At 50.7% G+C, this 16,336-nt stretch overlaps 1 pseudogene; it reads left to right on the top strand.

Moving 5' to 3' along the window:
- The first annotated feature begins 5,647 nt into the window (after positions 1-5,647).
- Positions 5,648-7,246, top strand: LOC101617340 (annotated as a pseudogene).
- The last annotated feature ends 9,090 nt before the right edge of the window (positions 7,247-16,336 follow it).

Here is a 16,336-nt window from a genome sequence, read left to right on the forward strand (position 1 = left end):
TCTCTCTCTCTCTCTCTTTTTTTAAAATTTTTTATTTATTTTTATTTGAGAGTGACAGACACAGAGAGAAAGACAGATAGAGGGAGAGAGAGAGAATGGGCGTGCCAGGGCTTCCAGCCTCTGCAAATGAACTCCAGATGTGTGCACCCCCTTGTGTATCTGGCTAACGTGGGACCTGGGGAACCGAGCCTCAAACCGGGGTCCTTCGGCTTCACAGGCAAGCGCTTAACCGCTAAGCCGTCTCTCCAGCCCCTCTCTCTCTCTTTCTCTCCTTCCAAATAAATAAATAAAGAGGAGGAGAAGCAGAGCAGCAAGGATGTCACCTCACCACAGCTCCAGCCATACTCCATGTGGAGTGAAAGCCCACAGCACACTTTCTCTGGTGGCTTCTTCAGTCTTAGGGTGTGACAGCTTTCTGAGGGGTTCAGAATTCCTGAGCTGTTTGGTTTTGGCTGGCTCCATCTGTGGCCATTCAACTCCTGTACAACATTCCTCCAGTAGTTTCTGTCTCCCCCAGCTGACACACCTGGAGGGCAGGTGAAGGGAGGCCATCTGTGAACAGCTGAAGAAGATCCAGTGTCCCAGCTTTGGCGATCCTGCCCTGTCCCAAGCCAATTCTAGATTTTTCTGGTCTAGAGGCAGGTTCTGTGCCTGTTGTTTAAAGTCTGTGCGTCTCTGCTGCTGTGTTGTCCATGTTTTTTTATTTATTTATTTATTTTTATTATTATTTTTTTTTGGTTCATTATTTATTTATTTATTTGAGAGCGACAGACATAGAGAGAAAGACAGATAGAGGGAGAGAGAGAGAATGGGCACGCCAGGGCTTCCAGCCACTGCAAACGAACTCCAGACGCGTGCGCCCCCTTGTGCATCTGGCTAACATGGGACCTGGGGAACCGAGCCTCGAACCGGGGTCCTTAGGCTTCACAGGCAAGCGCTTTACCACTAGGCCATCTCTCCAGCCCCATGTTTTTTTTTTTAAACAAAAATGATTGAAGTTTATTTTTATTTTTTCTTACTTACACGCATGTGTGTGTGTGTGCGTGCGTGCATGCATGTATGGGTGTGTCAGGGTCTCTTGCTGCTGCAAATGAATGTCTGTCTGGCTTTACATGGGTAGCTGGGGAATTGAACCTAGGCTGAAAGGCATTGTGGTAACCATCTTTAACCACTGAGCCATCTCCCCAACCTCAATTTCAGTGTTTTCATTTCTGTTCCTCCAAACTGTCACTTAGATGAGGAAAGGGGCTTTTTTTTAGTTGGGCTGTGGCCTATGAGCAGCTGGAAGACATTGGGAGTCTCATAGGGTTAGAAGCCACAGAATAAAGTCTTACATCTTCTCAACTCTCCTCCCCTCCCTGTCTTCCCTTCTCTTTCCCTCCCTTCTCCTCTCCTCCCCTCACTTCTTGTCCTCTCCCCTCTTCTTTGTCGTCTCCTTCCCCTCCTCCTCCTTCTTGTTCTCTCTTCTCTCTCCCTCCTGCTTCAGAGGGTCAATTTCCTTTTATTCCACATTCAGAGTGAGTTCTAACCACTGAGCACTAGGTAATGCTAGATCAATCCCAGAGCTCGGGCGGGGCAGATGCTGGTATGGGTATCCTGTGAGTCATTTGTTTCTGAGAGGTTGACTGTCATGCTTCACCAGAAGGGTCCAGGCCTAGCCCAAGTGCCCCAGGGAAGGCTGTGGGGTGGGCTGGCTCAGGCAGCACTCTTGCTCTTAGATCCCGACACTGTGGCAGTGCAATGGTAGGAAAAGATAAGGCCAGCGCCAGGGGACAGCCACCAGGAGTCGGTCCCTGGGAAGCCATGCAACTCTGGAGGGAAAGCCCTCTGGACTATCCTTAGGAAGTGGCAAGTTTTAGCCTCAAAGGGGAACTTGTGTGTGTGTGTGTGTGTGTGTGTGTGTGTGTGTGTGTGTGTGTGTGTTCTTCCAGTTACCACTGTTTCCCATGAGCCCATATCCTTTGGGATGTTATTCCACACTGGACCATTAGAGTTACTCAGTACAGCGCAGGGGACCCAGGAGCAGGGACCGTCTGTTCCTACAGATGCTTAGCTCTCCCAGGCCCACTTCTCTGGTGGAAAAGCTGTCCCTCAAGACAATCCCTTTGAGGTCTCTTTGCCACCTTGGGTCCTCTGGCTTGTTGACAGACTCCCCTCCATTTCCCATTCCCCAGAGTGACACGATTGTCCTCTCGAGGGGATGGTAGGAAGCTCACTCCTATCTGCCAACTGCCAGGTCTCCTCAGGGGTGGTGAGAACCGGGCTTAACTTCTCCCAGCATCTCTCAGGATCTGCCCTGGGCAGGCTGACAGAGCCACAGAGATGTGTGGCCCCAATGGGGATCCACCTCTGTGCTCATCAGGGTGGCCAAGTGTGAGTGCACGGTGCAAGAGTGTGGTCTTACCCCGAGCACCAGCCAGCTCTATCCCTTGCTGGGCTCTGTCTAGAGCTCCCAGAGAGTGGTACCAACAGTGTGGCTGGTGAAAACATGGCAGCCACTGCGGGCTGGTGGCCACACCCAGTGACACTGGAGCAGTGCGCATCTTGTATTCCTTACCCCTCCTCCTGGATGGATGGAGACTCCTTGAGCTTCCTTCAGTAAGGGGATGGCCTACAGTTATTCTCCCACACAGCATTCACTGTTACCAGCCGGTGGCTGTCCAATGATACAAGCGAGATTTTAGCTTCTGTTGACCCAGTATCACCAGAGCCCAGAAACTAGGGCACGTAGCAGCATCGAGCACCACAATGGGGGCTCACCGATGGATCTGGGGCCACAGAGGGGGTTCTACTTAGTGGAGCTGTGGGAGACACAGGTCACTACCAGAGAAGCTACCAGAAGCCAATTAGGAGGGAGCGTACCCTGGCTGTTCTTCCCCACTAGGCTTCACGGATACCTACCACTAGATAAAGCTGCCAGGGGGCTGGAGGGCAAGGCATCCTGGGGAATGTGGATCATGGTAAGAGAAAAAAATATGAGTGGGTGGGAACGGCAGCAAGGCAACTCATGAACAGTATAAAGTGGCTCGGACTGGGGCCACGTCAACCCCAGCTCCATGATTCCCAAGCCTGGTCAAGGACACACCTTGGCCCTGGGGTTTTGTTCTCTCCGTTCTGAGTTATAAAGCAGAGATATAAGAAGCGGGCATGGTAGGGCCCCTGGAGGACATGAGCACTGTCTATACACCTTGGTCCCCATGCCTCTCTTCACTGCTTAGCTTCAGGGCCTGGACTGGTTATTATCAGCGAGGCGATCCTGTCAGCTCAGGCTGTTCCTGTCTTGAGTGCAGCCAGTGTGATTCTACAAGCGGGACCCAGTGCAATGAGACCCCCTGTGAAATGTGCTTACCCTGTGGTGGCTCAAGTGGTAACCACCCATTCCTAAGTTTGTTGGCTCAAGCAGCAGCCGGGGCCGGGGGTGGGGGGGACCTTCTGTCTCCACCCAAATGGCAGAGCCTGCAGTGACTTCTAACACAGCCGTTGTGGCTGGGGGGGGGGGCAGCCTTTTCTGGTGGGGTGCTGTAACTGCAGACCCATTGGTCAGTAGTGCTTGGGGAGCCAGAGAGAAGCAGGTGAGGACACGGGGGGAAGGAGAGAGACCAAGGTGGGTCAGGCAAGACAAGTGACTAGGTTGGAGGGAGAATGGCCATCAAGGGCCATCTGTTCGCTTCTGGACACTCCCAGGTTGGGAGAGCCTCAGGCTCCATTTGATAGGCATGAAAAGGGCCTATAAAGGTAGATGGGTAGTGTTTCCAGAAATGTGTGTATTCTTAGGAGTGCAACGCCTGTTCTTGTCTGGCTACATGCATATATTGCGCTCCCCAAACTGCCCTGTAAGCACTTTACTTAACGTTCATAACCATATATTAATGCTACTCTCACTTTTGGTTAGAGAAGCTTCTCTTTTCAGATGGCGGTGACTGACCACTGGGATGACCCAAAAGGCACCATAGTGCTGAGAAGATGTGACAGAGGAGTGTTCATCATTGAACTATTTCTATCACACCTTCCAAGGCTCAGAGTCCACTGAGAAAGAGGTGGTGGAAAGAATGTAAGAGTCAAAGGAAGGATAGGACTCCTTACAACGTGCTCCTCCAGACACAAAATGGCCTGGATATCCATGACCTAGAAGTGCCTAGCATCACCTTCACAAGACCTTCATAATAGGAAGAAAAGATGATGACATCAAAATAAAAGAGGGACTAATGGAGAGAGGGAGGGGATGTGATGGAGTGTGAATTTGTGAAGGGGAAAGTGGGGGAGGGAAGGGAATTATCATGGTTTCTTGTCTGTATGGAAGCTGTCAATAAAAAAATTTAAAAACATTTTAGATTTTAAGCCTTCCTGGAAAATAAAATAATCACCTGTAAAAAATAAAATGAAAAAGAGAAAAAGAAATATGGGCATTGTGACACTGGCCAGGTTGTCTGTCAAGCAGTGAAGAAGGGTGGCTCATCAGGGCAGGGACAGGTCACAGAGGAGGAGGCCAAGGGGAACAGCAGTGGGTAGAATGGTGTGAGTCTCAGACCAAGTCCGGCCTTAGTCTGGGTTAAGAGGGATTGAGAGGAGTCAGGTAGGTGGCACACATCTGTAATCCCAAAATTGGAAGGCAGATGCAGCAAGGAGTGTCATAAGTTAAAAGCCAGCCAGCCTGTGCAAAGTAAGACTGTCCTAAAAAATATATATATTTTAGAACGAGAGACCAGGGCTGGAGAGATGACTTAGCTGTTAAGGCACTTGCCTCTGAAGCCTAAGGACCCAGGTTAGACTCTCCAGGTCCCACATAAGCCAGATGCACAAGGGGGCACACACACCTGGAGTTCGTTTGCAGTGGCTGGAGGCCCTGGCATGCCCATTCTCTCTCTCTCTCTTGCTCCCACTCTCGCTCTCAAATAAATAAGTAAAAATAAACAAAAAATAAATTTTATTTTTTTCTCAATTTTCATTAACATTTTCCATGATTATAAAAAAAATCCCATGGTATTATCCTCCCTCCCCCCACCTTCCCCTTTGAAATTCCATTCTCCATCATACCCCTCCCCATCTCAATCAGTCTCTCTTTTTTTAAAAAAATTTTTTTTTGTTCATTTATTATTTATTTATTTGAGAGCGACAGACACAGAGAGAAAGACAGATAGAGGGAGAGAGAGAGAATGGGCGCGCCAGGGCTTCCAGCCACTGCGAACAAACTCCAGATGCGTGCTCCCCCTTGCGCATCTGGCTAACGTGGGACTTGGGGAACCGAGCCTTGAACCGGGGTCCTTCGGCTTCACAGGCAAGCGCTTAACCGCTAAGCCATCTCTCCAGCCCTCAATCAGTCTCTCTTTTATTTTGATGCCATGATCTTTTCCTCCTGTTATGATGGTCTTGTGTAGGTAGTGTCAGGCCCTATGAGGATATAGATATCCAGGCCATTTTGTGTCTGGAGGGAGCACGTTGTAAGGAGTCCTACCCTTCCTTTGGCTCTTACATTCCTTCCGCCACCTCTTCCACATTAGACCCTGAGCCTTGGAAGGTGTGATCGAGATGTTTCTCAGTATCCCAGTCACTTCTTTCCAGCACTATGATACCTTCTGAGTGGTCCCAAGGTCACTACCATCCAAAAAGAGAAGATTCTTGGAGGCCCTAAAAGAATCAGTGACTCAAAATGGTGGCGTTGGCCCCTGGACCTTCGGCATCCGTGGTCCCAGTGGCTGTGGCCTGCACCTCGGGGTTGGGGGCCCCTGCGCCAGATTTGCAGGGTTGCTGATCGGGGAGAAGCTGTATTTGGGCATGCTCATTACCTTAGAGAACTGCTTGCTGCCCGCCAACAAACTCCGCTTCAAGCCGTCCATGTCGAGCGGCCTCGACACCGATACAGAGACAGGCCTCCACGTGGTGGGCTGAGAGCTCATCCAGGCGGCTGGCATTCTACTCCGCTTGCCACAGGTGGCCATGGCTACTGGGCAGGTGTTGTTCCAGCAGTTCTTTTACACCAAGTCCTTTGTAAAACATTCCATGGAGCACGTGTCTATGGCATGTGTTCACCTGGCCTCCAAACTAGAAGAGGCTCCAAGGCGAATCCGAGATGTCATCAATGTGTTCCATCGCCTTCGACATCTGAGAGAGTAAAAGAAACCAGTGCCTCTTATACTGGATCAAGAGTATGTTAACTTAAAGAACCAGATCATAAAGGCAGAGAGACGGGTCCTCAAGGAGTTGGGCTTTTGCATCCATGTGAGGCATCCTCACAAGATAATCATTATGTACCTTCAGGTGTTAGAGTGTGAGTGTCACCAACACCTGGTCCAGACTTCATGGAAGTACATGAACGACAGCCTTCGCACAGATGTCCTCACGTGGTTTCAGCCTGAAAGCGTTGCCTGTGCCTGCATCTACCTCACTGCCAAGACACTGGAGATCCCTTTACCCAATTGTCCACATTGGTTTCTTTTATTTGGAGCAACTGAAGAAGAAATTCAAGAAATTTGCTTTAAAATCCTGCAGCTTTATACACGGAAAAAGGTTGATCTGGCACACCTGGAAAGTGAAGTGGAAAAGAGAAAGCATGCCATGGAAGAAGCAAAGGCATGAGCTAGGGGCCTGCTTCCAGGGGGTGCTCCAGTTCCAGAGAGTACAGCAGAGTTCTCACCTGTTCCCAAGATGGACTCCCCCAAAGAAGGTAAAGGAAGCAAACTTCCCCCACTGCTGAAGAATGTCAAGAGGAAAGTAGAGGGCCCGAAGAAAGCCAAGGCTGATAGCCCTGTTAATGGCTTGCCAAAGGGGCAGGAAAGTCGAAGCCAGAGCAGAAGCTGTGAGCAGAGCTACTCAAGGTCCCTGTCTAGGTCTGCTTCTCCTAAGAGGAGAAAAAGCGACAGCGGATCTACCTCAGGTGGCTCCAAGTCACAGAGCCATTCTCGGAGTCGCAGTGACTCCCCACCAAGGCAGGACACCGTAGCGCTCCCTACAAAGGGTCTGAGGTAAAAGGCTCCCGGAAATCCAAGGACTGCAAGTACTCTACCCAGAAGACACACAAGTCTCATAGCTGGAGCTCCTCCTGTTCTCGAAGCCGGTCAAGAGAATGGACAGATAATTCTGGAAAATACAAGAAGAAAAGTCATTACTACAGAGATCAGTGACGGGAACATTCAAGGTCATATGAGCGCACAGGCCACCGCTATGAGCGGGACCACCCTGGACACAGTAGGCATCGTAGGTGAGATGTATTCCCAGGAAGCTACTGCTGGACTGTCTCCATGGCATGTACCTTGGCTTTAATGGGCCAGTGATGTGAATCTTTTTAGAAGTATTCTTGACTCTGGACCTTGGGAATCTGGAAATGGAACTGAAGGGACAGAAGTGTCCTTCAGGCAGTCTTGGGGAGTGGTGCACATCTGTTCCAGTTGAAGATGCACCTCAACTGCTGTACTATGGGTTAGCTGGATGAAATGGCAAAAGCATATGACCCTGTTGGTGTGGCTTGGTGCTATTGACAAGCTATCTCTTCCTGCCCATCCTGATACTCAATTGTGTTAAGCCAAGAAAGATGGTATTTAGAATCTTTGCCTATGTTAGGTTGTACCTATGTACATATTTTGCAGTGTTTCACATTGAGAAAATGGCCTTAATAGTCCCTTATTCTCTGTCCATGTTGTAAATAAACATGTTTAATACAAGTGAAAAAAAAAAAAAGAAAAGAGAAGATTCTCTACCCAAAGTGAGAGTAGCATTAATATAAGGGTATGAATATTAAGAGACGTGCTTACTGGGCAGTTTGATAAGCATAGTATATACATTTATCCAGACATCAGCAGATGTTACACCCCTAGGGCTCATGACTACCCCTATTTTAAGTTTTCAGTATCAGGGATGTATTCCCTCCCATGGAGCGGGCCTCCAGTCCAACTGGAAGGCAAGAGAGACCAAGGGGAAAGTGTGTCCCTGGTGTCTGTCCCCATCTGCAATGGCTTGAATGTGAAGTGTTCCCCCACAGTCTCATGTGTTTGTAAAGAAGCCTCACACTCCATTCAGAGCTGGTGGAGCCTTTGGGAGGTGGAGCCTTGCTGGAGGAGTTGTGTCACTGGGGGCGGGCCTTGAGGTTGATTAGTCCAGCCCACTGGCTTTTCAGAGCCAGCTTCCTCAACTACTTCCTGTGGCCATGACAAGATGTGAGCCCGGCTTCCTGCTCAGGTGTGCTGTGCTTTCCTAGCCAGAAAGAAACTTCCCCCTTGAACCTGTAAGCTGAAATAAAACCTTTCCTCCCATCCCCGCTGCTTCTAGTTGGGTGTTTTGTCCCAGCAGCAAGAAGGTGACCACAACACCATCTTTCCCAGGCGTGTGGGCCACAGGGCTTGAACGGCTTTCGTAGGGTTGTTCAGTGGGCCATCCTTGGCTCCCCCAGGGAGGACTCCAAGCCACATCTCAGCCAGATGGGAGGCCTGCCTATTTGTCACAGCACTGCTGTCTGTGTCAACACAGCCACTGTGACCACCTCCTAATGAGTCCCAGCTAGTGTCCCCGACTCAAAGGACCAGCCATCACCAGCTAATGCAGGGAGCCAGCTTCTCCTTCACACTTGAGGCTCCGGTGTGGAAGGACCACAGGAGCTGCAGGAGCACTGCCGTGGCTGCTTTGGCAACCCTGACACCTTCGGTGTCTATGGCTCACAGACCACAGCCTTTCCTAGTATCAGGGAGGGACGAAGGGACAGCAGGTAGACCTGTCTCTCCTGTCCAAGGATGTTTAATCTGCTAGGGGTCAGAGCGGAAGAAAGCCCTCACTCCTGCCCTGTTCTATTCCCAGGCATTGTCTGGACAGTCCTGGCCCATGTGAACCCAATGGTCCCAGTCTGGGAGGCTCTGACAGACATGGTAGAGTCTGGACTTCAGCCTGCTGCACCCTTGAGCCTCAGCACCCTCCCCATGGCCCCCCTGGGACCAATCAGACACCAGCTCATTGATTTTTTTCAAAAATGCTTTTATTTATTTATGAGAGAGAAGCAGACATGAAGGAGGAGGGTGAGTATGGGCGCACCAGGACCTCCTGCCACTGCGAACAAACTCCAGATGTTTGTGCTACTTTGTGCCTCTGGCTTTCAGTGGGTGCTGGGGAATCGAACCCAGGATGTCAGGTTTTGTAAGCAAACACCTTTAACAGCTCAGCCATCTCTCCAGCCTCTGCTCCTTCATTAGACCAGAGGAAAGAAGGCTAGCTGGCTTCTCCCGAGGCAGTTCCAGCCCTGCCTAGTTCTGATGGCACAGGTCCTTGGTGAGGTCACAGAGACCCTAAGTCTATGCTGAGCTTGTGCATGCCACACCTGCGTCTTTTCCCCAAGGGCTGCCCTTGATCACAGGCAGCAGTGGCTACATGTCCATTCCTTGGGCCTGGAGCTTAGACCCCTCTTTGCTCAGTAGGGCATATCAGACTTGAAAACCCCTCCCAGTGGGAGCACTGGCACAGGGAGGGGCACTCTGCCCCTTCCTGCTTTTAACAGCAGCCCTACTGTGGCATACAGCAACCTTACATTAAAGCAAGCCGGGCAGGCATGTTCCCCATCCCACCTCCTCCGGCTCCACTCCACTGAGCAGGATTCCAGAGTCCTTCTCCTCAGAAGACTTCTCCAGCCCTCATGGCTCTTATACCCGTGCCATGTGTCGCCTCCATTAAGCTGTAGCCTTGGGGTGCCCTCCTACTGCCTGCTCTGTTTATCCCACACTTGCTCAGGAAAGCCTCCGTTCCCATCTCCCCAGTGGGGGCCTGACAAGGACCAGTTAGTTCTCTGCCTGCACGAGGCCATCCTTCAGCGTGTGCACGCGTAGACACCAGGGCCAGGAAGAGCCTAGGTGTGCCTATGTTCCCCCAGGGGTCATCCTTAGAGCCACAGAAATTCACACTGTGTGGCCCAAAGTGTGGCTTCCCAAGCAGATAACCTGGAAAAAGAAAAGATCAAATTAAATCAAATCGAAGACTGACATAATCATGGAAAATGGCCACCCTCTGCCCATCTTTCCACCTGTGGGAGCTGGCTGTGCTGGGCACCATGGGCAGGAGGTGGATGCTCACCCAGCCTCTGTTCTGTGGACCTGCCCAGGGGTGGGCAGAGGCTCTCCAGGAACCCCCATGCTATTCACCCAGCCACAGCCTTAGTACCTTCCTCAGAGCTCACCCCTTGCCTGGCTGCTCTAATCTCGTTCCCACTGTCTACTGGAAGAGGAGGTGGCCACCACCATCACCAGCCACCTATCCTCAGATTCTAGCCCAGGCCTGGGCTGCTATCTCATAGGTGGCAAGTGGGGCCAGGGTGGCACCAGGGCCACTTTGACCCACAGGGAGGCCCATGGGCCTCTCAGGTCCTTCAGGCTGCCATTCAGACTCCACTGGGACCCCTGCTGGTGAGCCACGCTCCCTCTCCTCCCCAGGGCCACCATTGCAGCCTCATGGGATCTTGACAATAGATGAAGTGACAAGTCTTTATGCTTAATTAAGACGCATGGTCCCGCCAATGGGAATGCAGGGAAATGGCTGGGCTGTTTCACAAATAGGAACAATTCTTGTTCATTATCCCTTAATTGAGGCAACAAAGGGCTCTGGAAAACATCCATCGGAAACACATTCATGAACATTATCAGAGAGAAAGGGAGCAGCAAGCCTTCCAATCAGGAGTTACCCACAAAGGGAAACAAAGGCCCTGAGCCCAAATACGGCAGAATTAGCCCAATTACACAGCTGACAAGGCAGGGGAGAAGTTTCCTGGCTCCTGGCCAGCTCTTCTCCGAGCCTCATTTTCCCCACTCTACTGTACTGGAACCACATGGGGACGGCTGAGGAAAGGATCTCTCAGACCAGCTGTGAGCTGCCTCGGTCCCTGGGGTGGGGAGGGGAATGTGGTGGGACGGCAAGGATATCCTGGGGCTTCCCTCAGGTGGCCTGCCCGTGATTGCCACTTCTTCCCTCTACTCTCTATACTTCTTACGATGCAGCCCAACACGCTGTCTCAGTGCCGACACAGGCTGTGATCTGCTCCAGGTTCCTCCGTATTATGTAAAGCAATGGTTTGCCTCACTGTGCCTTGCCCTGAGGGACTCCATTTTACAAGCAGCGTTTAATTCCATTTTGGGGCTGCAGGATGACTCTGCTCCTGGGTAGACATGCAAATGGTACCATCTGTCAGGCACCACCCATGAGGTGACAAATGACTTATTCTGGGAGAAGAAAAGATGCCACATACATTTATTGGGGTAAATTGAGACGAGAGGAGCACATAGACGCATTGAAATCCTATGAGGAACGCCAGGCCTGAGAACTTAACGGAAGCACCAGACAGAGGAAGGGGTGCGCTTCCTCACTTGGATCCTGTAAAGTAGGGGACACCTAGCACTGCAATGACGATGGCCTCCACTGACCTGTCATCTGACCTCCCAGTGTGTGGGGCAAGGAACTCTGGTCTGTTCCAGAGACTTCCCGCCTGGTTCTGTTCCCACTATTGATGCTGTCTACTCAATTGCAATCTGCCTGTCTGTCCATCTGAGCCTGCCACCCATCTGTCCACCTATTCATCTTGCCCTTCACCTGACTCTGACTCGTAGCCAAATGGCCAGCAGCCCCTCCAGCCTCTCGCTCACCCAACAGATCATCTTATCATAACACAGGCTCTGCATTTCTATCAGTTTTTCAGTCTGGCCTTGCTCAGGCCTCTTTGAAACTGCCCCCCCCTTTTAACCCCTTTTCAGTTAAAGATAGAAATATATTTACTGTGTGCTGGGTGCTTTGAGTGTTAACATTAGTAATTAAGACTGGAATAAAAGAGCCAGTGTTTGTCTTGGCCAGGGCTATCCAGGGAAGCGGGAGTATGTGGCAAATTGCTGTCAACTGAAACCACTGTGCCTTGTGACTTTACTGTTCTTCAATCAATTCTGACATTGTGGGAAGACACACGCATGCTTTTCTGTTCCTGACATGATGTGCTCACAACAGGACCCCCCCCCCACCGCAAAGATCTGCTATGGGTCTCCATCTGAGGTCCCTGTTGCTTTACCTGTTCCCATGGGGCCTTTGCTCTAGGCCTCTGGGGTCCTGAGCCTTGTGAAGGATGGCCAGACACAGGGGCTGGACTAAGTGAACCAGCCCTTGTAAACTAGACACTTGGCAGTAGTGGGTCAAGGGAAAGCGACACCCAAAGCTTTCAAATGACTCCTTCCTGCCAAGCTGCTCACTGAGCGCTGCTCCCCTGCCCACATATCGCTATTGATACAAGAACTCAGCACAGCAGAGGGTAAAGTGACCCGCGCAGGGCAAGAGGGACACAGTCCACTGCCACAAGTGGCCCTGACCCCATGGCAGTCTAGCCCACAGGGCAGCAGAAGCCCCTCTCAGAACTGGGTGCCCTGTTAGACATGTGCCCTGAACATGGGAGGTGCCTGGCGCCACCAAGCTAGAGAACCTGGGCACTCACCCCCTCCTTTCCCCGGGCAGCATGAGCCAGAGGGTGTTGGCTTACACAGGTGGCTGGAAGCACCCTGAGGCTCCCTGCAGGGCCTCTGACTCTGGGTCCCACCCTCCCAGCAGTGGACACAAACCCCAGCTAGACCCAGCTGCATAGTGTCACCTCGGGCCAGCTCCAGCAGCAGGGGGAGTAAGGTGGGGGAAGGGAAAGGTTGGCTAGGATCTCCCCGTCCCCACCGGCATCGCTTGCGCATGACTGCTGCTTTCCATCAGGGAGCGTTGGGTATGTCCTCTGCCTTCATACGTACTGGCTAGGTGACTGACCTGTGCTCATGGGTGGGGGGAGTCAGGCCCAGGGGGTCCTGTGGTCTCTCCCTTGTCAGAATCAGGAGATGGCATTTCCCTTTTACATGTACTCTCCCCATGACAAGTTCTGTTCTACTCTTTTAAAAAATCATTCATTTATAACTTGAGAAGGAGAGAGAGAGAGAGTGTGTGTGTGTATAGACATGTCAGAGCCTCTCGCTACTGCAGATGAACTCCAGATATATTTGCCTCTTTTTCATCTGGCTTTATGTAGGTGCTGGGGAACTGAACCTGTGCCACCAAGCTTTGCAAGCAAACTCATTGAACCTCTGAGCCATCTCCCCAGCCCACTAATGCTCTTTAAAAGCATTTCTTCCAAACAGTGATAGGGCTGCACCCAGGAGGAAGTCTGGAGATGAAAAGACTTTCCTTTTCATTACAAGTGTAATTGTTCTTTGCTTTCATTGTTTGCAAGTCATAGAAATGTGTACGGATGGGAGCTTAAGCAAGTTCATAAAACTAAAAAAGTCAATGTGGACTTCAGGCGTGGCTTAATCCAGGTGCTCCAGTAGTACATGGTCTCTCCTCACTGCTCCATTTTTCTGGGCTATGCTTTCCCAAGCAGCTGCAGAAAGTCTTCCTGGGCTCTCCTGCCTCCTTCCCACTACTTCTCACCAAAGCCTCAGAGATGACTCTTCTGGCTGGCTCAGCATAGATTAGAACGCTGACTGGATAGCTGATTAGCCAGTCCTGGTCATGTGCCTGCACAACAGTTGGTCCCCCCCACACACACACAACTGACCCTGAGGATGACACAAGGATGCTGCTGGTATGATGGAATGACCTCTCCAGGGTCTCCACGACAGTGACCCAGCCACAGCACAACTCTTTGGACCCACCCTTGATGCTTGCCTCCCCTCTTGGGCACCTGTTCCATGGTTGGTGGCAGGCAGCACGCAGTAGGGCCTTCCTGGCCTAACTGGACTCTGTGGACGAAAGTCCTTGCTGACACTTCTCTGCTGTCAGGTCCCTTCCCCAGGTCACTCTCCTGGGCCTTGGGGCTGTGGAGATTCCAGATAGAGATCACTTGGCACTGTGAAGGCAGAGCTGGCATGGCCCAACTGCCGACACCTGAGCTCAGGACCTGCTTGCCATGGCCCACTGTAATTCATTTCAGACCCCAGCAAAGCCACCCTGCTGCAAAGTCTCAAAGAACTTTCCAGCTCCACACTAGCTCTGCTTTCTCATGGGGACTGAAAAAAAAATCTCTGGGAGACCCACTGTATGGGAGGGAATATATCCCTGATACTGAAAACCTACAACAGGGTTAGCATGAGCTCTAAGGGTATAACATCTGCTGTTGTCTGGCTAAATGTATATACTACGCTCATCAAACTGCCCAGTAAACACTTCTTTTAATGCTCATACCCATATATTAATGTTAATCTCACTTTTGGTAGAGAACCTTCTCTTTCTATTTTTTTTTGTTATTTTATTTTATTTTTTTGTGGTAGGGTCTCACTCTAGCCCAGGCTGACATGGAATTCGCTATGTGGTCTCAGGGTGGCCTCAAACTCACAGTGATCCTCCTACCTCTGCCTCCCGAGTGCTAGGATTAAAGGCGTGCGCCACCGCGCCTGGCAGAACCGTCTCTTTTTAGATGGTCATGACCTTGGTATGACTCAGAAGGCATCATGGTGCTGAGAAGAAGTGACAGAGGAGTGCTCAGCACTGCAATATCTCTATCACACCTTCCAAGGCTCCGGGTTCATTGCGGAAGAGGTGACAGAAAGAATGTAAGAGCCAAAGGAAGGGTAGGACTCCTTACAATATGTTACTCTAGACACAAAATGGCCTGGATATCCATGACCTCACAGTGCCTGACTCTACTTACACAAGACCATCATAATATGAGGAAAAGATGATGACATCAAAATAAAAGAGAGACTGATTGAGAGGGAGAGGGGCTATGATGGAGAATGGAGTTTCCAAGGGAAAAGTGGGGGTGGGGTGTAGGAGGGCATTACCATGGGATATTGTTTACAATCATGGAAGTTGATAATAAAAAAAAGTAAAATTAAATTCAGAAAATGCATACAAAAAAACTCTTGAGCTGGACATGGTGGCGCACGCCTTTAATCTCAACACATGGGAGGCAGAGGTAGGAGGATTACTGTGAGTTCAGGGGTAGCCTGAGACCACATAGTGAGTTCCAAGTCAGCCTGGGCTACAGTGAGACCCTACCTCCAAAAAACAAACAAACAAAAAACTCTGCTCATACCCTGGCTCCCTCCTTCAGGTGACCCTGCAGGTCCTGAACTGGAAAAGAACCCCTTTGAGAAGAACCCTGGGCAGCATGGCGGAGTGGCCTCTGGCAATGTGTGAGTGTGACTTAAGGTAGCCTGTGAACATGGCCTCCGTAGGCAGTATATGGGCATGGCTTTCCTGGGCAGAGTGTGTGTGTGTGTGTGTGTGTGTGTGTGTGTGTGTGTGTGTGTGTGTGTGTGTGGTTGGGCTCCCTGGTGGTGTGTGGGGGCATAACCTCCCTGAGCACCTTGTGGGAGTGTTGCCCAATCACTGTCCTGAGGGAAGCTCCCACGCCTCACCACAGGCTCAAAACAACTGGACCACCATTGACCACATGCTGAAATCTCTGAAACTGTGAGCCAGATAAACCTTTCTTCATTTGAAGTTAATCATCAAAATTTTAAAGTATTTTTATTTATTTCTTTGTAGAGAGAGAGAGAATGGGCACATCAGGGCCCCTTGCCACTACAAACGAACTCTAGATGTATGTGGCACTTAGTGCATCTGGCTTTAAGTGGATACTGGGGCATCGAACCCTGGCTGTCAGGCTCTGAGAGCAAGTGCCTTAACGGCTGAGCCATCTCTGCAGCCCATATCAAGTATTTGTTGCAGTAAGGCAATGCTGAATGCCAGCGCCAATGAACGTTGGTGCCTTTTACCTTTTGTCAACAGGTATGTGCTGCTGAGGGCTCCAAGGGGGCAGGCACCATGGCTCACCAAGAACTCCCTGAGGAGCTGCCTGGGGTGGGCATGGCTCCCCACTGTAGTCTGGCTCCACTTTTCACCCTGGCCACCTGGAAGTTTATGGCTGTAGCACTGGAACTCTTGTGACCCAGATCTCTGCCCCCCCTCTCTCTGCCAGTCTTGATCTTCTATTTCCTATCCTGATCTTGTTCTACAAGTCTCATTTATTACCAAGTGTTGCCGTCTGTGTTTATATGGGAATAAAAGGGAGACACAGATGGCAGATTACACAGTCCCATCCCCCTGCTCTGAGTCCCTAGAAATGAAAGGAGCGTCTCTCTCTCTCTCTCTCTCTCTCTCTCTCTCTCTCTCCCTCTATTTCTCCCTCACTCTTCTCTTTCATAAATCTAGACCTGCTCCACAAATCTGGTGGGAAAAACAAACAAACAAACAAACGCATCATAAGCAAGGTGCAGATTCCTAGTCTTCTGACTGGCAGTGACTGGACTCCAAGCCTGGGCTGGGGAGATGGCTCAGCAGTTACAGGTGCTTGTTTACAAAACCTGATGGCCTGGATTTGAGTCCCCAGAATCCACATAAAGCCAGATGCACAAAATGG

Source organism: Jaculus jaculus, chromosome 6 (genome assembly GCF_020740685.1).
Source record: "Jaculus jaculus isolate mJacJac1 chromosome 6, mJacJac1.mat.Y.cur, whole genome shotgun sequence".
Taxonomy (NCBI): Eukaryota; Metazoa; Chordata; class Mammalia; order Rodentia; family Dipodidae; genus Jaculus; species Jaculus jaculus.